The sequence below is a fragment of the Marmota flaviventris genome, chromosome 7 (genome assembly GCF_047511675.1).
Source record: "Marmota flaviventris isolate mMarFla1 chromosome 7, mMarFla1.hap1, whole genome shotgun sequence".
NCBI lineage: Eukaryota > Metazoa > Chordata > Mammalia > Rodentia > Sciuridae > Marmota > Marmota flaviventris.
The window spans coordinates 90,449,149-90,472,991 of NC_092504.1; the positions used below are offsets into that span (position 1 = coordinate 90,449,149).

At 35.4% G+C, this 23,843-nt stretch overlaps 1 protein-coding gene and 1 non-coding gene across 2 annotated transcripts in view; one reads left to right on the forward strand and one right to left on the reverse strand.

Annotated features, from left to right (window-relative positions):
• Dkk2 (dickkopf WNT signaling pathway inhibitor 2) overlaps window positions 1-23,843 on the forward strand; it is a 97,375-nt gene that overhangs the window by 25,562 nt on the left and 47,970 nt on the right. The gene's annotated exons all lie outside the window — the stretch shown is intronic.
• LOC114092914 (U5 spliceosomal RNA) lies at window positions 22,931-23,046 on the reverse strand. The gene has a single exon (XR_003582823.1). It is a non-coding gene; the product is annotated as a U5 spliceosomal RNA (small nuclear RNA).

The window sequence follows — 23,843 nt, forward strand, 5'->3', positions numbered from 1 at the left end:
CATAATGAAATTTTACACACACAAAACAAAACAAAACAAAACAAAACAAAACAAAACACCCCCAACAACAACAACAACAAAAAACAGTTCCCATATATCCTTGATGAAGCAGAAAAAGTTAACTTTATTTTTTTGCCCCTGGGTATTGTACTCAGGGATGCTGTACTACTGAGCTACATCTCCAGTCCTTTTTTATTTTTTATTTTAAGATAAGGTCTTGATTAGTTGCCTAGGACCCTGCTAAATTGCTAAGGCTGGCTTAGAACTTGGGATCCTCCTGCCTCTGTATCCTGAGTTGCTGGGATTACAGGGGAGCACTACCACACCGGACAGAAAAGTTAATTTATTATATTTTAACCCTTGAGTGCACATCTTTTAAATATTCTGTGTCATGGGTGGGAAGTGTGTTTTGCTTTTGCTGCATACCAAAGTGTGATTGTATATACTTGGACAGTGAGTTAAACTAGCTGCTTTTTTTTCATTAATACAATTCTTTTTACCTGAATGACAAATAAACTGTGGTTATCCAGATTTGAATGTTTAGCAAGTATTTTCTCAGAAATGAACAAAGCGAATCTATTGTTTCAAAGAGAACAACTCACAATATTTGTTGCCATGGTAAGATCTGAGCTTTCAAGGTCTACATAATAATATGAACCAACATCTTCTAATAATTAATGGGTGATGTTGCAAAATCATAGTGCAAAGTAGACCAAAGGATTTTATTGTCACAGAGTACGAAATGTTCACTGTTAAGATTTCAGATTCTATATAGCCGCTAACATGTAAGGAACTATCTTCTGTTTGGTGTAGTTATCAAAGAATATTCACAATTATATAGAAGAGCAATTAAAATTCAAACTTTGTATATGCATGAGGTCAGATTTTCTTTGCTTCAAACAAAACAACATATTACCAGAGATTGAATGCAGAAGCAGGTAACAGTATACAGCTGTCTTCTATTAAGTCAGATGTTAAAGAGATTTTTTAAATTCTAAAATAATGCCATGGTTCTAAAGACAATTTTGCTTATCAAAAATAGTCCTTTCATTAAAAATGATAATATGGTTATTGTTTTAAGTGAATTTCATAATTATAATTTTTCAGGTTTTTCTTTTAATATAGTAATTATGGATTGATAAAACTAAGGTAAACAAAAATAATTTGAGGTCTTCAATAGTTTAAGATTCTACCAGGGTCTTATAACTCAATAATTTGAGAACAATTTTAAGGAAGATAAATTCTTGTTCTTTTTTCCGTGGTTAGAATTCAAGTAAATAGAAACTTTTAGGAATTTTAGAATTTAACGTAAGGATAAGAAAAATGCACTTGATCGATTCTTCTTAATTGGATGTTCCAGTTTCTGAGATTTAACACCTCATACTATGGCTGGACTCTACATTATTGTAATCAATATTTAATGAGAACCTCCTGTGTAATAAGTATTGTCCTAGAACTGGGAATACAGAAAGCCATCAAATGTTCCTGTCTTCTCTTAAAGGGTATAGTTAAATATTTAGCTTAAGTTTATAATAGTAAAAGGATTGTGTGAAAACATTGGTGTCTGCTTAGTAGACCGTTTCAATTTAGAAAATAGGAATAAACGTATTATTTATTCTGAAGTCTAATGACTTTCATAGCTAGCTGTTTTAATAAATGTTAACCAAGATGTTAAAAGGGAAACCTTGGATTTTTACAGTTGTAAGTTGACAGGAGCTTTAATCAAGAATCATGGTTGTGATTTAACTAAAATCGCACTCCATGAGAGTGGACATTATGTCATTACTTGTTTTCTACCTTTCAGGAAATCAGTCTACGCACAGGTAAATCAAATCATTGAAATGAAAGGAAAACGCCCACAGTTTTTTTGTTCTATTATTTTTTGGTTATTTTTTTTTAAATTGTGCAAAGCAGATAATTTAAGGACATAAAAGAATGGCAAACTTCACAGATGGCAAAATGCTTTGGGATCCCTAGAGGAAAATAAATTCTTTTGAAGTACAAATTTGAGGAATTGAGGACCAGTCACCTGGGGCCAAATTCCTATTCCCTGTAATTTGAGGAGAATTCCCATAGAATTATAGAGATTTAGAAACTGGTTAGCAAATACTCATTTAAAGAAAAATCTCTGCTAGCCAAGAAGCCTAAAAGTGCTTTTTTGCCTAATAAAAAAATGCCTGATTCCACTTTGATACTGATTCAACAATGTCCCTTCCAATGCTGTGTCAAAGTGAGGGCTTGTGTATTTTATTAGAGTGACTTGCTTGAAAAATATTGCTGTCCCTTTGCCCTCCCCCAGCTGCAAGTTCCTCTGTTGAAGTATGATTTCATAAACTTATCCTGAAACAAAATTTCATTTTTCCTCTGCTCTACCTCTTCCAGCTGCAAACTCCTACCCAGATATGTGTAATAATTAATAAATATGTATAAAATGAGAATTCATCTTCTCCCCTATCCCCTCCCAGCTGTAGAGGTCTAGCCTTTTATGTTTGTCTTTTTTTATTTTTTAATATTTTTGTTTGCAATAATATTTCAAAAACACCACAAAAGTTCAGATTCTCTGATACTTCTTTCCAAGCCTGCACTGCTGCACCAACGCACAGTGGTTCTGTTCTGGTAACGGCCAGTGGCGATTAGCCCAGGCCCCCCTTCAGTTGCAATGTTCTTTTGAATTCCACTATAGTTATTTTATTTTTTAATCCTTTGAACCTCAAAACATTACAAAATGAGCATTAGCCAAAGAAGTTTATGTTACAATTTTCTAGTGTTGAAATAAAAGGGAATTTTTTTTCCTATTTTCAAAGATGGTAGGACTGTCTACCTTTCAAATTGATCCTGTGGTATTCTATAATCCCTTCCTTTAAAAAATGTTAGTATGAAAACATTTCAGGTGCTGAGAACATACACTTATTCTATTATAATTAGCCCTTAATTTCCAAGCTTGTTTCCATTTATCTATCAAATTTGCAAACAGAAAAGTTCTTGTTATTTGGCAGCTTATTAAAAGGTATTATAGATGATCAAATATTCTTGGTTATAGAGTAAGGACTTTATATTTTTGTTAAATAATCCAGTTTTGATTATGTTTTTTACTCATTTCTATCTATTCTTGAGGATTTCTGCTTCATATAAGAGCAAATTTAGGACACTCCTCTATTTTATTACCATTATTAAAGTATGTTTATTTGATTTCATAATTTTTATACTATTAAAATTAAAAACGTAGAAACAACTGTAAGTCTAATTAGACACTGAAGAAATTACTTGAAATCTAGAGAAGTTTAATTTGAAAGTGTGTGTGTGTGTGTGTGTGTGTATGTTGTGCATTGGAGACGCTGAAGAAAACTTAACCCCCTCCCTTTGATCTTTGGTATTTTGTTTTCAAAATTGCAATTTTGATTGTGTCTCTCTGCTTTAAGATAAAAGTTTAACTGCCCTAATATGAATTACATACCCATGATTTACAAGACTACTTATCTTTGGCTAGCACCATGGTGTTTAAAATTTTCCCTTTACAGTTTTACTTGGATAACTCTTTCCCATTGTACAGTCTAGGATCCTATTGTCACTTTTTCCAGAAAGCCTTTCTTAAAGTTCTCAAAACAAAACGATAGGTGTTCCAGTAGCACTTTGCATTTGGTTTCATTATAATTATTGCTATTCTGAATATTTGTGATCAGCATTACTCTCCATTCGCATTCCTTTGAAAAGTTTGCTCAGTCTATCAATGGTTGACATGATTCTCATATTAACACTGCTAACTTACCTGCAGTATCCCCTCCAAAATAGGTGCATTTTATTTTAAAGTTAGGCTAACATTTATTTCAGTTAGCTCTCATAATGATGCATCCCCCAACCAAAATTGGAGAACAACACTTTGGTTCTTACTTAACAGTTACACATTTCTTTAACTTTTTGATTTGTTTTGCAAATTTTCAGGACACAAGCCAAATATTCTCAGCTGTCCTTTCACTTGTCTTTCACTTGAGTCCAACTGAGAGGTATGCAGTGTGGGTTGTGGGGAAGGGGGAGCAGAAAGTAAAAAGAAAACCATCTGCACTCAATTCAGCCATCAAATGAATCATATAGAATTTAACACTTGACAAATATGTGCAGTTAACATGATCTTGGAGTCACTAAAGATTTCAACCAGAGTCTAGAAATTTGACCCTGACAAACAAACTTTGTTGGTTACCAAAAGATTGTTTGCTAAAGGTATTCTTTTCCCCACAGCCAGGTGTTGCTAAGAATGGAAAGAGGATCTGAGACCAAGGAGGACTTCCTGCCTAGGGGTTGGAAAGACACAGAAAGACTAACTGCTTTGAACTCATTCTTGAGGTGTTGAAATAATTCCTTCTGAATCATGCTGAAACAATCTACTCCCATTACCTAAATTATACATTAAAACACGATTGTTGTTCGAAACACAAGAAAACTACTCATCTCCTGAATTTGATTCCCAACATTTACCTTCTAGCTCCTTGACTACATTCTGTGCTCCTGATTACTTGCTAGCACTGTCGTTTGTATTTTCAACAATTTCTTAAATGTTGGGACTGGTATCTGAAGTCATGACAGGTTTACATCCACAAGGGTGCTATGTATTTTATATTTCCAATGATATTACAATTCTAGTTTTTGTTTAATTAAGCTATTTTAAAACAAGGACAATAGCCTTCTCTGAGAATTTTCTCCAGTGTTTCTGATATGCGCCTGTGAGATTTGGGAATTTGCTATTCTAGAGACAAAATGTTTATTTGATGAGCTTGAATAACTTCTAATAAGGATAACTTAATCAGGGAAAGTGCTTCATGGAGTTTTTTTTCTGATAATTGAATGATCATAATATAGTTTAATAATATAAGTCCAGTAGAAACTAAAAATAACAAGATAAGAAAAATCTCATTTTATCCCCTTGCTTAAATCTTGAAAAATATTATCCATCTCTTTAATTGCAAGTTCAGACCAATAATTGCAAGTTCAGACCAATAATGCAATAATTCACAAGGTACATAAGTGAATTAAGAAAATGATCCACACCAAATACCACTCAGAGAAGAAAGAAGAGAAGGATGTTGGAGCACCTTCAGAATATCTCCAGTTCTTTGGGGAGAATTGTGCCCAAAAGGCATCCATAAGGTAGAATCAGATGTAAGCTTTTTGCTTTTTTCACATTTTTTCATTTCCTATGTTTTTTTCTATTGCTGCTGTAATGAATTATCAACTTAGTGGCTTAAGCCAAACAAATTATCTCATAGTTTTAGAGGTCAGAACTTTGAACTGGACTCACTGGGCTAACGTGGAGGTGTTGCAGGGTTGAGCTCCTTGCTGGGGGTGCTTACTGAGAATCTATTTCCTTGCCTTTTCCTATTTCTAGAGGGTGCCCCTAGTCCTAGGCCCCAAGGCCTCTTTCCTGCTCATTCAAAGCCAGCAACAAAAGATCGATTCTTCTTTAAGTTCCATCTCTCCAACCCTCCTTCCTTTGCAGATCTCCTTTTGACTATAGCCTGGAAAACTTCTCCAGTTTTAAAGTCTCATGTGATTAGGTTGGGCCTACTCAGATATTCCAGAACAATCAACACATTCTAAAGTCTTTAACTTAATCACATCTGCAAAATGTCTTTTGCCATGTAAGGTAACGCATTTGCAGGATTCAGAAATTAGGCTGTGAACATCTTTATGGCCCATTATTCTGCTTTCTATAATATAGGTGACCTTTACTTTGTTTTGCCCCAGTTTGTATAATTTTACAGATTATAAATTATTTAATGAGGTAAATTTAAAAATTTTATTATTAGTATTTCTTGGCAATAGCATGAACAGTAAACAATAAAGTATCTTGTGTTCTACTTGTGGTAGAACAGATGTTATAGATTCATAATTGGAATTCTAAATAACTCTGAAACATTTCTTAGAAAGACATTATTGAAAATTCCAGCATAGGTCTATCAATAATATTCAACACAATGATTATTTTCTTCTTTTAGTACTGGAATAGATCACTAGAATTGTGATCTGGCTAAGCATCTGGTGCTATGGTAGTTAGAGACTAAAAATGCCTGTCTCTAAGCACTGGAATTACAGTGAAGTAAAATGCCTACAGTTTGAGAAGAACTCCAGAAATGACTGATTAAATAGTCAGACATGATGAACTTAATTTAAATTGTTCTTTCTCTTGCATTCTACTGTATCTCCTGTCTCTGTCTCTGTCTTCCTCCCTCTCTCCCTATCCTTAACCCTTTCCCTCAATTTCTTTCCACACAGAATTATAAATATAAGTAATATTGAACCATATTACTTCATTAAATTCTAATTTTTTACTATCCCTTGTGACAAGTTGTAAATAAACAAATAAGGAATATGAATTTCATATTGATGACTTTTTGCCCATCTCATAGTTCAGCTTGGGATACAGAATTTATATAACTTCAGAACAGTGCTTCCCCAAATTTTAATGTGCATATAAATTACCTGAAGATATTATTGCCATTTTGCATGTCTGACTAGAGTCTACTATTTTATAATTTAATGAGTTCCCAGGTGATATGATGATGCCAGACCCAGTCATGATAAAATTCGTTTTATTCTATAGATGATATGTTGTTGCCACAGTAATTCTGTTCCATAAGAATGGAACCTGTAGGTTCAGGCATTTGGTATATGTACTTGGCTGAGGAACTCGTGGGCCAAAGCTGGAGCATGAACACCCTTAAGTCAGAATCCCTCCAAAACAGAACTTTAGGGCAGTGGCTCTGAGTTAAGACTCAGAGCTCATGATGCAGTGAAGGTGTAAGCTGGTGGGGCCACCTGCTGAGATCCTCAGATCTTTCTGATCAGCTAGGGGTGCATTTGGAAGAAAAATCTTTTCCATAGTTCCAAGGACAATAGAATGGACACAATATTAGGGCCCAAAAGATGGTGAACTATGCTTGAGTAGGGTGAAACCAGAGTAAACTCTCATGGAGGGCTTTATTGGTCCTGGTGTGCAGATTAGAAGCTTGACCTAGGTATGCAAAGAAAAACTGAACCTTCTTGTAGCTGGTTCCCTATAAATGTTACACAAGATAGCTGGCATACACAGGGAAGATGCCATGTGATAATGAAGACAGAGATCTGCAAGCCAAGTGCCACCAAAGATTGCTTAGTAAACTACCACCAACTTGGGAAGAGGCATGGGACAGATTCTCTCCCAACTCCCACTTCCTCAAAAGGAACCTGTCCTGACACTTTTAATTAGCAAGAGTCTAGTGCACTTGAGTTAAGAGTCTCTATACCCATAATCTTGTAGTAGGTACCATGAGCTAGGTACTATTATCCATCAAAGAAATGGGATTACTTATTGGATGCTATGCTAAGCATTTTGTATATGCTATCCTATTTAATCCCCATAATAGTACCTACAGATGAGCATTATCCTCAGTTTACAGAAAAAGAAGTGAGGGTAAGAAAAGCTAAACGGTTGTCCAGGGTCACATGATCCCCTGGATCCTTGCTCTATATTTGGGATCGAATCCAGGAGTACTCTATTACTGAGCTGTATTCCCAGTCCTTTTGATTTTTATTTTGACATGGGTCTTCAGTTGCCGAGGTTGACCTGAAACTTGTGATTCCCTGCCTCAGCCTCCCAAGTCGCTGGGATTGCATATATCAACTGTCGCACCTAGCTTGAGTTCACATGATTCTGAAGTGGCACAGTTCATCTACAGTATTCAAGGACCTGCATTCTTAATCACTGTACTATGTCAACACTGTACTATGTCAACTCTTTTAATGGGGAGAAAACCTAGATCTCTCGGCCCAGCAGACAGAATGTTAGAATGAGATCAATTTTAAAATTTTTTATAACATTCTTAGGCTGCACTGAATTTGCTTTTGACTCAAGATTTGTTCTGTGACTAGTAGTTTTTTTTTTCTTTTTGGAAGTAGAATTCATGGAACCCGCAAAGCAGAAGCATGTGAAGCCCTCCAGCAGATAAACATTTTCCATTCACATTTTGAAGAGAATATAAAAGCCAAATAAAAGAACCCAAATGGCAAACACTGTAAAGCCATTCCTTCGTAAAAATAAATTTTTGGTGAAGAGGTCTTTTATTTGGAAATTAGATCCAGCTTCTGCTCATGGAAAAAGCAAGTAAAAGGCAGAGACAACTAGTAGGTCTGCTAACTCTAGAGCCACGGGATGATACTTAAGAGTTCAGCAGTACTAAAATGTACACTTAAAAGATTTGAACAATTTGTTTGCATATCTGTGCTCTGGAAAATCAGGCATTGTGAAGAAAGAGTCTTGTAGCTAGTTCAGAATGAGATAATTCAGGACAGATTTTTTTTTTTTTTAATTTCTCTAACACATGGTTTTGAAATCAAAGATTTCTTTCCTTTGAAGAAAGATGGAAAAGTCATTATGTACCAAGTGCAAAAAATTAAGTTTGGAGTAAGATTTTCATGGAATGTATCATTTCACTTCCTACTTAACTTTGATTGGGTGAGTGTATTTCTTGTCAGGAAAGACAAGTGAGTTTTCCAGGCTGAGGTGTGTAGTAGTCAATGGGATCATGTCATGGTAAGACTTTCATGTTCCAAAGGATAATGACTTATTTCTGTTGTGAAATTTAAATTTTGGTTTCTTCCTAATTATTCCAGTAATAGTCTTAAATGCATCAATACATCGTTACATGCCTTTTCTTATGGAAAACAATTAGTCTTTTATTCTTTTAAGTTAAAAATATAATTCTGTAATTCTTCATCCTTTTTATACATACAAAGTATGAACAAGATAATGTGCTGAATGGAGTGAGAGGTGGTAAGCCATGCTATTTGTACTGTAGGACTTTAAAACCTGCAAATGAAGCCAGGGATTGTGGTGCATGCCTTTAATACCAGCAACTCAGGAGGCTGAGGCAGGAGGATCACAAGTTCAAAGCCAGCCTTGGCAACCCTATCTGAAAGAAAGAAAGAAAGGAAGGAAGGAAGGAAGGAAGGAAGGAAGGAAGGAAGGAAAGGGCTGGGATGTATCCCAGTGGTAGAGTGCCCTGGGTTCAATCCCCAGTGCCACAATAAATAAATAAATAACTACCCCCGCAAATAATCAGGAATAAAAGGGGAGAAATGGAAAGACAATGTACTTTTCTTTACTGAGCTCCAGACCCGTCCCTTGTTTTGAGATAAGAGCCTGAAGTATATTATTTAATGCAACAATAGTACTTATTTGATTTCGACTTCAGGTCAGTTGCCTCAAAAACCTATCTCCTTAATTTAATCACAAAGTAGGACTATTATCATCTGAGGGTTCCATTGTTTGCTTAGAAAATCCTTAGAAGAGAAGAAGGGTTTAGAATTACCAAATTTCCTATCAATTTCTTTGGATTGTTATAACAAAAGCCACAAATTAGGTGGCTTCAAACAACAGGGCTGGAGGGGAGAATTTTGAAATCCAGGAGTCAGTGAAACCATGTTCTCTCTGAAGGCTGTGGGGGAGCATCCTCGCTTGCCTCTTCCTGGCTTCTTCTGATGGTTGTCCACAATTCTTGGCTTTGGGTGTTCCTTTGTATATGGCATCAATGTATAATGCTGGAAAGTTTTAAGGCCTGGTCTTCTTGGTTTGATATTTCTCAGCCAGGGTAAGGGTATGAGTGTATGTGTTTTCATTCAGCAGAGAGAAGAATCCTATCCTTACAACATGGTGAGAGGTGAAAATGGTCAACTCCTCTTTTTCCCTCTCTCAGAAAGCATAAAGACTATGACTGAGATTAAGTTAAAACTAGAACGGTTCAAGTAGCTGTGGAATTTAGAATATTTGAAGTTACTGAAATCTGAACTTCCCAGCTGTATGACAGTGCACAAGAAGAAAATTCACATTTTGGTTTCTTTATCTGTGAAATGGTGCCAATAAAGCTTGCACAATGATTTTATGAGATGAGGTACACAGTCTGACACCATCCCTGACACACAATAGACCAGAGTAGTTTGTTCCCCTTCTTTGTCCTTTGGCTTATAAGGCTTCAATGGGGTCATAATTAAGAATCTTGAACTGGGAGGCTGAGGCAGGCAGATTGCAAATTCAAAGCCAGCCTCAGCAACAGCAAGGAGCTAAGCAACTCAGTGAGACCCTGTCTCTCAATAAAATACAAAATACAGTTGGTGATGTGGCTCAGTGGTCAAGTGCCCCTGAGTTCAATCCCCAGTACCAAAAAATAAAAAAAAAAAAAAAAAAAAAATCTTTGATTTACATATAGAACAGGAGAAACAGTAAAATGGAAAAAGATTACCATTGCACAGACCAGAAAGATACGGAATCATTACCAAGTGCTTCTAACAAATTGAGGCAAGCAGGCCCCTTTGCTCCCTGAATTCAACTCCATTAGGAGTCTTCAGGTGCTTAACAGCAGCTCAGCATCTAGTGTTTATATGGATGGTATAAATTTTGCTTAGCTTGAAAACCTATAATCATTTTGTCCAAATGTTGTAAACATTCTTTATCCTAATTGAAATAAGTGCTATGTTGTTGATGAATTAAACAGAAACACTAATTTAATCTCTCATCATTAACATCATTTTAAAGCTATTAACTGTGTTTTTCAGTCGGCATTACCAGCAAAGAGGAATCCGTGCTAAAAGCAAAAACTGCTATTAATCAAGGAGGAAGCTTATGAAATTGAAAAATGTATTAAGGTTAGAGCAAATCTTAGGTCTAGTAAATGCTTTTAGTGGATTTTTATCTTGGATTATTCATAAAACTAGGCATTGTTTTAAACATTTTGGCCTGTGGCTGTTTATACTTCTATTTTATCACCCATTTACACACTTTCCTTCAATTACATACGCTCTTATCACTTCTTTCTGTATTTCTTTTCACAGTTCATGTTTCATTATCACATTTATTCACTTTCATAGTGATAAGATTTCAAAACAGTCTCCTTCCTTTCACAGGCACAGTTCTTTCTGCCATAATTATGTGAAAAGTTTAAACCTCAAGATACTTTAAATACTTTATTTTGTACTTAAAATTTATTTGTGTTACTAATATGTATGACTGTAGAATAAAAAGTCCAAAAAAATTAAAATATACAAAAACTTGACCAGATTTTTAAAATTGTTTTCTTGTTATGTAGACTTATCCTTTCTAATTAAGGAAATACAACTTTAATTAGAAAAAAATGTTCACTTAAAACCATATACATATAAATTTTCTTTATAAAATAGGCTCACTACGAATACATTCTAGAACTCTGCAATCCATAATAACCCAGACCTCCTGCTGGGTGGTTTACATACTTCAGTGGAGATAGAGCAATCCTAGAAGGTAAGCATAGAATTATCATCAGGAAAGTAGAGACCCTTCTCTAGGGACAGAAAGACTAATGGGCAGGGGCAAGATATTAATCCAGATTTTTGTCCAAAGAATTCAAAACTAAGGTTTGTGTTCTTTTATTGAATCCAATTCTTTTTCTTTTTCCTAAAGGAAGTTAAGCAGAACTTAAGAAGTTACTTTATGAGCTTACTAGTTAAGTTAGTTATTGCCCATTTCTGATGTCTTAGTTGTCTCTCTGGAAATTTCCACATGGTAATCAGAAACCTATTTTGATCAGTTGTAAAATCATATACATACAATATGATTGATTTATGAGATAACATGAAATTACCTGGTAATTTATTGCCTCAAATGTAGGCTCTCTATTAAGGTCTTCAATAAGAAGTAGTAATCTGTATTTTCTGGAATTAGCTCAAACAAACAGATTTTCTTAGAACATTTTCTTTACACAGAAAATTTTCTTTATACAGAACAAACACAGAACCTTTTTTTTTTTTTCCTCAGTAGCTCTCGCTATTTTGATATGGCTCATTTTAATAAAAGCTGACAATGCAGTTTTTAAACACATACTTTTAAGAAGGATTATTGATACTTTATAGAATTATTCTCTTGAGAATCCACTGGAGATTTTCATTTGAAGTTATTATATTTTTAAACCACTACTCTTTTTTGACTTGAGCTACTGAATTAAGTGAGCTCATCATAAACTGCTTTATCAGTGATTGCTTTTGGGAGAAACATTGACTGGGTTATCTTTATTGGAGTAAAGGATGGTGTTCAAATAAATCCTTATGGCCCTGTGTAACCAAAGTGATAACAGCAATTTGATGAGGAATGTGAATACACTTATGCACTCTTCTTCCAAGAAAAATTTAAGCAATAATCTTGTTTTGGGGCCAGATTGAGGGCTACCATATTTTGAGACTGAAACAGCATGGACTAGGAAAAAAAACCAGTGCATTCAAAGTAGATTAGAAAAATATGATTCATTTATTTTTGTGGAAAAACAGGATGTCTTGGCAAATGAGAAGAAAAGAAAAAAAAAATCTCTTTGCTTGGATATTTGAAGTTCTCCATGCCAGTTTTTTAGCATTCTCTTGCCTCACCTATTTAAATGTTCACAAAAAGGGTGTTTCATATGCCCAGTGAGGTCCGGATCATCCTTATTCTTGAACAGTTCTGACAGCTTTAAGACTGTAATTCTAGAAACAGGAGCCTGATGTTAAGCATCTACACATGTTCTCCATTATTTCCTCCAGCAGAAAACAATGGTTGGGTAAGATTACACTCTAATGGAATCCATTTTCACTAAATAGGTACATTTAGTCAGTTGTAATTTGGTGGATCATAAAAGAGAAAAAGAAGCAGCTATTTAAAATGAGAAAAGCCAGTGTAAACCTATTAAAGTTCCCGAATCACTGATTACCCATACATACATAATTGTAAACCTGAATTTGTTTTCAATACACCTGAAGTCTTGGATATTCTTGAGAAGAAAAGTCAATTTATAAATTACCAGAATAGCATGGATATGTTGGTTTGAGGACCATGTTTCTTTCTCCAATTAACATTTTGGGGATGAATTGGCAAGAAAGTTTTTTTTTTTTTTATTGGCATGAAAAGAGTCAAATGTTAAGAAAATTTGGAAATCTATCTCTTGGGTACCTGCATACCTGATTGCCTCTAGATTATTTTGCTGATATTCTTGGTGATTTCCTGTATTTTGGGAGGAATTTAATCAATTTTCATATTGACATTATAGGCGTAAGAATGATCTGTATATGCTACAAACACAACACGTGGATGGTAAATGTTTGGAAGACATTTCGAACATGAAGAGCAAATAAAATAATTGAAACTTTTTAATCAGAAAAGAACATGTAGCAACATTTTAAGTATTGATAGGAAGAGATAATTTATTTATTCATTCATCCACTTATTCATTGAATAATATTTATTAAGAGTCTTTTGTTCCTGTTCTGCTTGTTAGTATGATGGGAATAGCTATTCTTTGTAACTGGAAGAACTGTGACTAATGAGTGAACATTAGAGTAATTCAAACCTAAATTTTGCATGAGGTAAAAAATTTGTAGACATCACAGATTTTATAAAAATAAATGGGCTATATTGAGTTATAGAAATTTTTAGGAGAGTGCTAATTTGTAGAGAATCCTTAGTCTATGCTAGTTGTTAAACATTCCTAAATTGCTTCTCATCTTAGTGATTTTTAAAATATAGAATGTAATTTATTTGTATTATAATTAAGATTATATTTTCAGAGCTCACCTTGGATTACAGAGCAAGGCTAAACTAGGTGTCAGAAAAGTAGGAAATAAACACACTGGTTGTATTTCTGTCACAACTGCCTTAGAAAAGAGAGAGCCAATCTTATGCAGCTGTTTTTCCTTGTCCTGTTAAGTTTTGGACTAGCAGAACAGGTCACCAAGGGAACTGTGAAAACCTGTCTTCACCCCACGACCCTGTAATTTTGTGCATGAGGTTAATCACCTGACATTACTGCTTTTTCTTTGATGTCATGGGGCACAAGAGTAGCTGTGTCCTCCAAGACCTCTCACCTTCAAAATCTATATGATTTCATAGAGGTTACCTTAGCTCAAAAGAATTCCATTTGAAAACTTTCTGAATAGCATACTAACCTCACAATCTGCTGTCTATGAGAGGTGTTTAATGATGTTTCCTGGAAATAAGATGGATTCCTGATGAGAAAATTTTGAAATAAGAAATCTCCAAGTTTGTACTTTTTCCTTTGAGTTGTATATTCTATGTCTTCCTTAAACTGAACTGATTTAGAAATATTATATGTTTGTACAGCTTTATATCTGGACACTGTTGTCATTTAAGAGGTTTGTGACTCCGAAGATTCAGAATAACAAATAGACATTGCCCATACATATTCTCTTTGATTATCATTACAAAAAAAAAAAAAGGTGGTCTTCAAAAAATTTTTTTTCGGGACAGTTTTTTACCCTTTGAAATCTCTCAATATTACATAATTAAAAGTTCGAGACAGATATTCACAAGGCTGAATATGTAAAATACGGAAGCAAAGTTTCTCCTAGATTCCTCATTGAGAAAAGTATGTATGGTCCTATCTCTCAGTAAAACTTTCTGGTCATGAAAATGATTAATTTTCTTGCTTACCCTAATGAAAGATTATGTAAATTATTATTGGCAAATTTAGTTCTTGTTTTCTTATTTCCTGACAAGCAACAGAATAGCCATTGAAAATATAATCTAAAAGCATAACCCAAATAGGACATGTTGAAGTCTGAGATAAGGCTTCAATTTTAACTTATAAACTCTTATAAAATGTAATTCACATAAGAAAAGGAACTCTAGAGCTCTAATCAACACATTTCCAATAGTGTCCACAGCTGAAGAGAAATGACATAAAAGGATTAACAAACATACTATACATATTAATTCCTGACTCAGTGCTCCAAGGAGCTGCCCTAGGAAACAACATAAGGGATGTTATTAATCTTAATATCATATTTCATAATATTAAATTCTAGTAATTATTAAAAAGGAAATAAATTGGGCCATAGCAAATTAATATTTAAGGTAGTAATTCTAGTATTATATATAATTAATAGTATCAAAAGTATTATCTGTAATCTTTAAAATCATATTTTTATGAAACAATATTCCAGTCTTAAGAAAATTTCCATGGTAGAACATGAATTTATTTTACCAGAAAAAAATGAGTAAATGAGATTTGCCATCTCCCTAAAAGCGTTGGAACAGAGTTAACTGAGAATGCCCAGACTCTGGTCCAACAGGAACCCCACCAGTGCTTCTCTAGTGTTGAGTGCCTAGAACTTTCCTCACAAGAGCATCTGGACTCCAGAAGAGCCACTTGGGGACAGGTGGACCAGAGGTAGCATGGAAAGGTTAACTGGTAAGTTTCTTAGCAAGGTCCTCTTGTTCTTGCTTGTTATTGTCTTGTTATTTACACAAAGAAAGTCATAATATTGGATTATAAAACAGAAAAAAATTCTCTGCTCTCCAAATTATTATTTTTTTCTTAAGTAAGAAATTCACTCAGTATAATTCACTCTTTGAATTCTTTAACTTGCAATTGTTATAAACTTAAATTATAAACTTATTCTGAGGGTCATTTTGGGGTGTGTATGTGTGTGTGTGTGTGTGTGTGTGTGAGAGAGAGAGAGAGAGAGAGAGCTTCGAAAGATATCTTTCTGGTGGAAAGAGGGATGATTATGTCTTAATCTTAGATGTAAAATAAATATATTCTGAAAAAATATCTCAAGTGAATATAAGCAAATCTTTGAGATGTGTTGCAGCTACTTTGCTCCTCACAAGTAGCCAGCAATGCATGGGCATTAGTGCAGGCTCTGAAAACTTAGCTTTTGTCTTCAGGAGGTCTCAAGAACATTGTTAATAAGCCAGAGATAGAGCTAAATGGCCCTTCTTGGTGAGAGGAGTATGTGAATTTAATAGTGGAGAGGCTGCTAAATACAGTGTCTGCTGGCAGTTGACATAAACCACAAAATGCTCTTTAAGTTCTTCAAACCCAATTACTTCAACCACTAGATAAGGTTACAATGCATGATATTATTATGCCGCAGGCTTTCTCCTCCCTCCAAGTTAATATCTTTGTTTTGATTTTGGCTGGGGAAGTTCCTTTGTTGGTCAGCCACAACATTTCCATTAACTCACATAAATTCCCCATCTCACGGCTCCTGCCAGTTTTCTCCCTGCCCAAACAGGATAGATAACATTAGCAGTGTTGCATGAAACATCTAAAATTAAAATTAGTTTTCCCATAGCTTCCGACCACTGGATTGTGAATAACTAAAGTATTACTCACAGTGTTCACAATCAAAGCAATGAACATGGGAAGACTTTTTTATTTTAACTAGGAACCAAATCTTTATGCATAATAGTAGAAACTATTTAAAGGTTTTACATAATAAAGGAGCCCCAGAGTTATTTCAGAAATTACTTTTGGATCTTGGGAAGTTTGATTTCTGTTTTGGCTGCTCGGAGTGGTGGCCACTGAGAGCTCTGTAGTTCCTAATGGTGGAAAGTTACTCCATTAGACCTACTTTAGCCATTCAAGCAGCCAACACATTCACTAGATGTCTACTAGATATGAAGTCCTCATGGATACTGTAGCAATGGCTTCACTAGTGAACCTTTGGTATTTCACAAGCCAGAAAAATAAATTTATCATTTTACCACAGATTCAAAGCTAAGTATTTTATAGACATTTTTCCTGAATTCCTGATAATAATCCAGAGAGGTAAATAAAATTATTCAAATTTTATAGATTTATAGACTTAGATCCTTTAAACAATCTGCCCAAGTTTATATGGTCACTAATGGAAAAACCAAAATTTAAGTAAGACTCAGGTTGTACTCTGATCTATTACTGTGCAGTACTTAATTAAGCCCTTGCTAAAGGCCTCATTAGCTAGGCTTTGGAAAGAGTGGAAATGAATAAACTTCTTCTCTGCACTTGAACTAGTGTCTGACTCATAGGACCCCAGAGAGAAGTCTGTTCTGATGCTGTGCAGTATCCATGTGGCATCTTTAAATCTGCTAGGAAAGATTCAATCTATATGCAACTCTGCTTCTTCCCTGAGACACACAGTAGGTACCAGTTAGACCTTTATGTGACACTACCACCACCAACAAAGCTCAAAGAACTTTATTCTTCTTCTTCCAGGTACTGTTCTAAGTGCTTCCCACACACTAACTCAAGTAAACTAATTTAAGTAACCCTGTGGGGTGAGCCTGTTTTGTGAGCCAGGGTATTGTGAAGAGAAATTTCTATATTCAGATATTTGTGTGCAATTCTATCTACTATGTTTTTTCTTAATGATTCACATATCTAATTAGCTAAGTAAAAACAGAGAATTCCTGCAGCAAAGAAACTTATCTTTGTTCTAGCCTGTATCTTCCAAATTAATTTTAATACAGATTGTCTATCTTCACTGAGACCTGTTGATAGTTCATAAAGCAAAAATTGAAAGTTCCTTCTCTGGGCCTTCAGTAAATATCCTAAATTCAGAAGTAAACTTTCAATGGCCAGTAGGTAGGGAGGAGGCAGCAGGCATGGAGGGGTGTTACTCCAGAAATTCCAGGGAGACACTGGGGACACTGGAGACACTTGGCTCAGGTGAGCGAGGCTGCACTCCATGTGCCAATCAGAAAGTTGTTGGCAAATATAGAAACAATTAATTTTTTCACTTAATTACAGGCTGTACTTAAACCAAACCTTTAACATTTCTGCAATACCCTAATGTAAATCCCAGTGATGAAACATGCCTAAAGATCAGATGCCACTGGAGTTCAGAGCATGGAGCAGATGCTGTAGCCTGAATGCTTAGAAAATCTTCAGTTTTTGAGATTGAGCCTTAGTGCTGGGTGGGATTTGCAAAAATACGGATATGGATATATAAAAGTAGTATTGTGGTATGCCTGTGTTTGAGGTTGGGCAAAAGGAGTCAGCATGCAACAAAACCTTGTGGCACATGTGGCCTGTGTTCTGTAGACAGCCATAACATGATCTCACTCCCATGGCAGTGCTCATGTGAGCATTCAGAAATGTAAGTTAAATTCAAGTTATGGAGTTCTTTGAGGGCGAGATCAAGAATGCCAACTAGTTTGGTAATCCATAGGGAGTCCTCGAAGGTTCTTGGGAAGTGGGATCACATAAAAAGTGGTATTATAGGAAGAATCTCTTAGTGGTGCCATGTGGGGAGATCTGGAAAGAGAGAAAAGGTAAAGCAGGTGGTATTGAGGGCCATATGATGAAAACCTGCATGCTTACTGCAGTGGAATGGAACTATAGGGAAATGTTTGAGGGACCACTGGGTGTAAGGGGGAAGACAGCTGTTGAAGAATGCAGGCTCCTAAAACCGAAGCTAAAATAATTAACTGAAATAAAATTTTATCATCAGTTTTGTCAATATATTGAATAATTACAGTATTGATATAAACTCATTGATTCATATTAAAATATCATGTTTTAATAATTGCTAAAATTCTTTTCAGAAGATTTGGAAGAGGTATCTTCCTTTGCACAAATTCTATACTCACAGGGAAAAAAAAATCATCTGAGAAATAAATAACGTGATGTCTGCTCTAGTTAGCATTCTGTTTCCAAAGTCTGTGCTGTCACTCTCAGTTTCCTTATAGCTGTTGTCTGCTTTGTGTCCAGAAGACAAAGAGAAAAAGCTGACTGTTTTTCTTGATTCTGAACACTGAGTTTGTTTTCCACTCGCCCTTTCTGATCCTACTCCATCTTGTTCAGTACCCTAGGAGGGTCGCCTGTAGGAAATACATTTCAAGGCTCCCTTGCCTCTGGTTACCGGTTGACTTTGGCCAACAAGGAAAAAAAAAAGAGAGAGAGAGATTCTACCAGGAGATTTAATGGCAGGAGGCAATGTGGGAATGTTTTGAAGAAAGCCAATTCGGCATAGCTTCCCCCAACTCTGACTTCAGTGACAGATGTTTAGCTTATAATCAGTCATAGTGGGAGAATTTATATTGTGAAAATGAGCAAGTGCTACAAATTGGGATTTTCATATTTGGAAAGTCACATTATCAGCATGCCACTGGGGATGTGGTTCTAGGTACTTCTTTCTTTGGCTCCATCTGCAGATTGCTCTCAGGTTGGCTGAGAATCTCAACTGAAGGAACATAGATGGGGTTCTCTCCATATAAGTAACTCTCATCAATTTCACCATTTTTTTTCTTCTTACTCTTCACAGCTTTTAAGAAGATAATAGTTATCTGACTTGAACCTCTCAGGTTACTACATCTTCTCTTAACCTGAACCATCCTGTATTATGGCTACTAGTTACCTATTGACTGTTTGATATTGTGACTATCATAGTGGTGTAATTGAGGAATAGAATTCTGTACTTTATTTAGTTAAGATTAATATTAAAATTTATTTAATTAATATTAAAATTCAGAAGCAAAAATATCTTAAATGTTTTTCATTAAACAACTTTTTTTTCATTAAATAATTTTTTTTGTATTGATAGGACTTCATTTTACTTCAGGATTTATTATTTGAACAGAGATGGGCTGTAAATATAAGATATATAATAGATTTTAAAGACTTACTATGAAAACAATGAAAAAAAATCTTACTAATAATTTTTTAATATTCATTTTCTATTAAAATAACATTTAAAATATGTTGGATTGAACTAAATAAATTATTAATGTCATTGAACTCATTTCTTTTTTGGGGAGTATCAGGGGTGAACTCGGGGGCACTTGACCACTAAGACACATCCCCAGCCCTATTTTGTATTTTATTTAAAGACAGGGTCTCACTGAGTTGCTTAGTGTCTTACTTTTGCTGAGGCTGGCTTTGAACTCGAGATCCTCCTGCCTCAGCGACCATGCCCTACTTGAACTCATTTCTTTAAATAAGACAATTTTTAATTACTGTATGGCTCCTATTGTTGGAAAGTTCCACTCTAAACTATACCCAAATGTATCCCAAATGTGGGATACATTCAGTGGGCACTAACTTTTAATGATGTTTCCTAACAATTGATAGGATTTTTGTAGTGTAGTGCACTAGAGTGGACTATCCTCTAAAAACATTTCCTGAATGGAAGGAAATAATCCTATTATTAAGTATCTATCAATAATTTTTGAATATTCAATTCAACTCAGTCATCCTGAGAGATAGGAGTGTTTTGAGATACCTTATTTTACAGATCAGAAAACTGAGGCACAAAGAAATTTCTTGCTCATGTCACAGCTGGTAAACATAGAGGCCAGAATCAAGATCAGGTTCTCTTGACTTTACTGTCCAGGATTTTCCCAGCACACCATACAATAAAGATTCCTTATTCCAATGAATTTGAAACAAAAGTCATGGAGGAAATTTGTTGATTTATTAGATATTGATTTTAAGATTCTTCTCGAAATAAAAGTGGGTCTTCAGTGTGTTTCCCCCACCAATGCCTCAGACCAAATTCTATTTCTTTCTTGGCTTCAGGGGTAACCACTTTGAAGTAATCCTAGAAAGACCATGGCTTAACACTTCCATGACATGTGGTTTCTAGGGGTGGCTTTTCAGGTTACGAACATGAAGGGACAGCCAGGGTTTTGGTGGAATCAGTCCAGCTAATGTGGGCATCTGGCATTCAGCTGAGCTCTCCCCAACCCCAGTTGTGGTTTTGTTCCACCTCATCTTGATCCTTAATTTTACTGCTAAGTGGACCATGAGATAGTCTTGCTTCCTTTATAGAATGCTTTAAAAGCATATGCAAACAGAGTCTCAAAGATATAAACTGTACCCAGGTCACAAATGGGATGAAGGATCTTGACCTTGGGGCTGAAGACTTCACATGTTAAGGCCCATTCTCATTTTCAATCTAGTCATGATTTGATTCTCCTGCATTTGATTCTGACTGACTGGTGTAGTTCTTCGTGGAAGGTTTAGAATGATATTTACACACATTAGCACTCTTTGCACTAGACTTTATGTATCCTTCTTTGCTAAATAAATGTGAAATAAATTTTTTTTAGATGCAGGTAGGTCCTGTTCTTGAACCCATGCTAAGTCTGGAATAGTGCATAGCTGTGTGACATTAACCACTAAAAAGAGAGTTACAGGAACCTCCAGGATCACTGCAAAGTTGGTCCTGGTTTTGTACTCCTTATTTAGTGCAAGGAATCCTTTGGTGTATAATAAATACTGACCAATTCAGTGTAACAAAGGAAGGGATGCTTCCTACCATATCCATTTTATACTTTCCATCTAACTTAGTATCATGGTATGATGACCCTAGACATGCTCTCATTGGAACCTTTCAGAAACTGGAAACAGGTAACGTGGAGTTTAAAAGCAAAGCTTGGGATCAGGCCTGTATTCAGTTGTGTTAACTAAGTAGACTAATTTCTTTACCTCTCTATACCTCAATTTCCTCATCATCAAGAAGAGGGAAACACCATAGCCCTTAGGGGTTTTTCAGGTATCAGTAATGGAAGTCAGCTCTTAAGGATACGTGTTAGCCAATGGAACCAAATAAAGGACAGAACTAGCCATGGAAGGATATGAATCCAAAGGGCTCTGGGCTTGCAGGGAACAAGGTGCATTGGCATTATTAGGGCACCACACAAAAAAAGAAAGTTAAAGAGGTCTTCAGATTGCATCCCATCTTTCTATTCAAAATGCACATTCAAGAAAACATTTGGGTGGTTAGTTGGGGTCCTGCATGTCTCTTCTCCTTGGTCAGAGGAGGGCATGAGAAGCAGGTTATTCCCAGGCACAGCCCCATCAAACTCCAGTCAAGTCTGGAGGCCAAGTATTTAAATAAAAAATTGGGTGGTGTAATGTAGGAACAGGGCATGGATTCAGAACAAGTAAAAGAAACAGAAGTGTTTTACAGACTTCTGGCTTACAGAGTCATTATGATGTTCAAATGAGATAATTGACATGGGTACAATTAGGATAATTTTTGAGAGGGGGCATATTAGGGATTGAATTCAGGGGCACTCAACCACTGAGCTCCAGCCCCAGCCCAAGCCCAATTTTGTATTTTATTAGAGACAGGGTCTCACTGAGTTGCTTAGTGCCTTGCTTTTGCTGAGGCTGGCTTTGAACTCTTGATCCTCCTGTCTCAGCCTCCCGCCCGAGCTGCTGGGATTATAGGCGTACACCACTGTGCCTGGCAATTGACATAATTTTTAAAGTTATCATTAGAAAGAAGAAAGAGCTCACAATCCAGCTTGTTTTTCTTACTAAGAGTGATCAGGTTCTCAAAGAGCTTATTTTATACAGACACATATGTGAATATATCTGAAAAATATTTATTTTTATCAGCATTTTCTTGGATTTCACTTAAAATTTTACTACAAGGGCATTTTAGCAATGTGCTATCGAACTAGGTGGAGATATATGGAAACAAAATGAGTAGGAATTATGTCCCAAATAGTTAGCATGAAATTAAAAAATCTGCCTTCATTATTTCAAACACAAGCCAACAATAAATCTTACACCATCTATTTTAGTTATGTTAAATCATAGTCGTATGTGATCATGATTATGTCTAATTGTGGGATAAAGAATTTAATTTTAGAGTATGAATGAAATATACCCTTGTTGACATCTTACGTATGACAGTCTGAGAACAATAGGGGGAGAGCCAACAGCAACGTGATATAAATCCCCCTACAGAGAGAATAATAAAGAACCTTTAAATTGAGGATTCTGACTCTTAATGATAGTTTCAGAAGACTGGGCTATCCATATTTAGAATGTAACAGCTGCTTCAAATTAGGGAGACTGTAGACTCTTCTGACATGAGTTCATTGATGATGATGATGATGATGATGTGTGTGAATGTCACTTCAGTTGTGTGTAATCAGAAAATCTAGAATAATTCCCTGAAATATTACTTTACAGAGAAATACTTTCTGTGGTAAACTGCTGTTCTCCACTAAGATTGCCTATCTGCATTGAAATTTGTGACTTTTTAAAAGAACATCAAGAGAGAGTTGCATGACAACCCCAGGAACTTAAAAGGAACCAACTCTCTCTTTTTTTTTATACTTCTGCTTTCACTTCACAACAATGTCTTTCATTAAAACTAAATAATTATCCCTGTCAAAGCAAGGCCTCAAACAATTAAAGTAAGACTGAAAGTTATTTCCCTCTTTGGAAATCTTTAGTAAAAGGCCAAATATTCATACAATATGAAAAAGAATCAGAGTATACCCTTTGCTTCCATGACACATCGCAACTCAGAGAAGCTCCTAGCGCATTGATGGTGGCCATTTGGCATGAAAATATAGTGCCTGGCAAAACTTTGCAGGGAATTCTATAAATAAATAAGAGTAGAAGGAAATGAAAATTTTGTCAGTCTATAATTTCACTCTGGACAGGACACTGTAGATATTCAAATCCATTGGAGTTACCACCCTTTCCATTCTAGAAATGATTTAGTATTCAGACTGTGCCTGGGCCACAATTAGGAGGTGATATGAAGTACACCTGCCTGACTGGGATCTAGTTTCTTGGTGAGCTTCATTCCTCCCTTCTTCTCTGCTTGTCCTTCCCTCTTTTCTTGTTCTGAGATAATAGTAAATTCACATGAAGTTGTAATAAATAATACAGAGAGATAAGATAGACCCTCTACCCACTTTCCCTCAGTGATCACATCTTGTAAAACTATAGAACAACATCCCAACTAGGATACCACCATGGATAGAGTCATAGACAGAATATTTCCATCACCAGTAGGATGTCTCAAGTTGCCTTCACAGTTACTTTCAATTTTCTCCTGTCCTAATTCTGTCATTTCAGGAATGTTATCTAAATGGGATCACATAGCATATAGTCTTTTGGGATTGACTTCTCTCATTCAACAATTTTTTTCTGGGGATTGTAGGCTGTGCTAATGTGTGTTGATGATTTATGTCTTTTTATTTAGAAATAGTTTTCTGTGGTATTGATGTACCATTCCTCTGTTGAAAGACATCTAAGTTCATTTTCAGTTTTTGGCTATTAAGA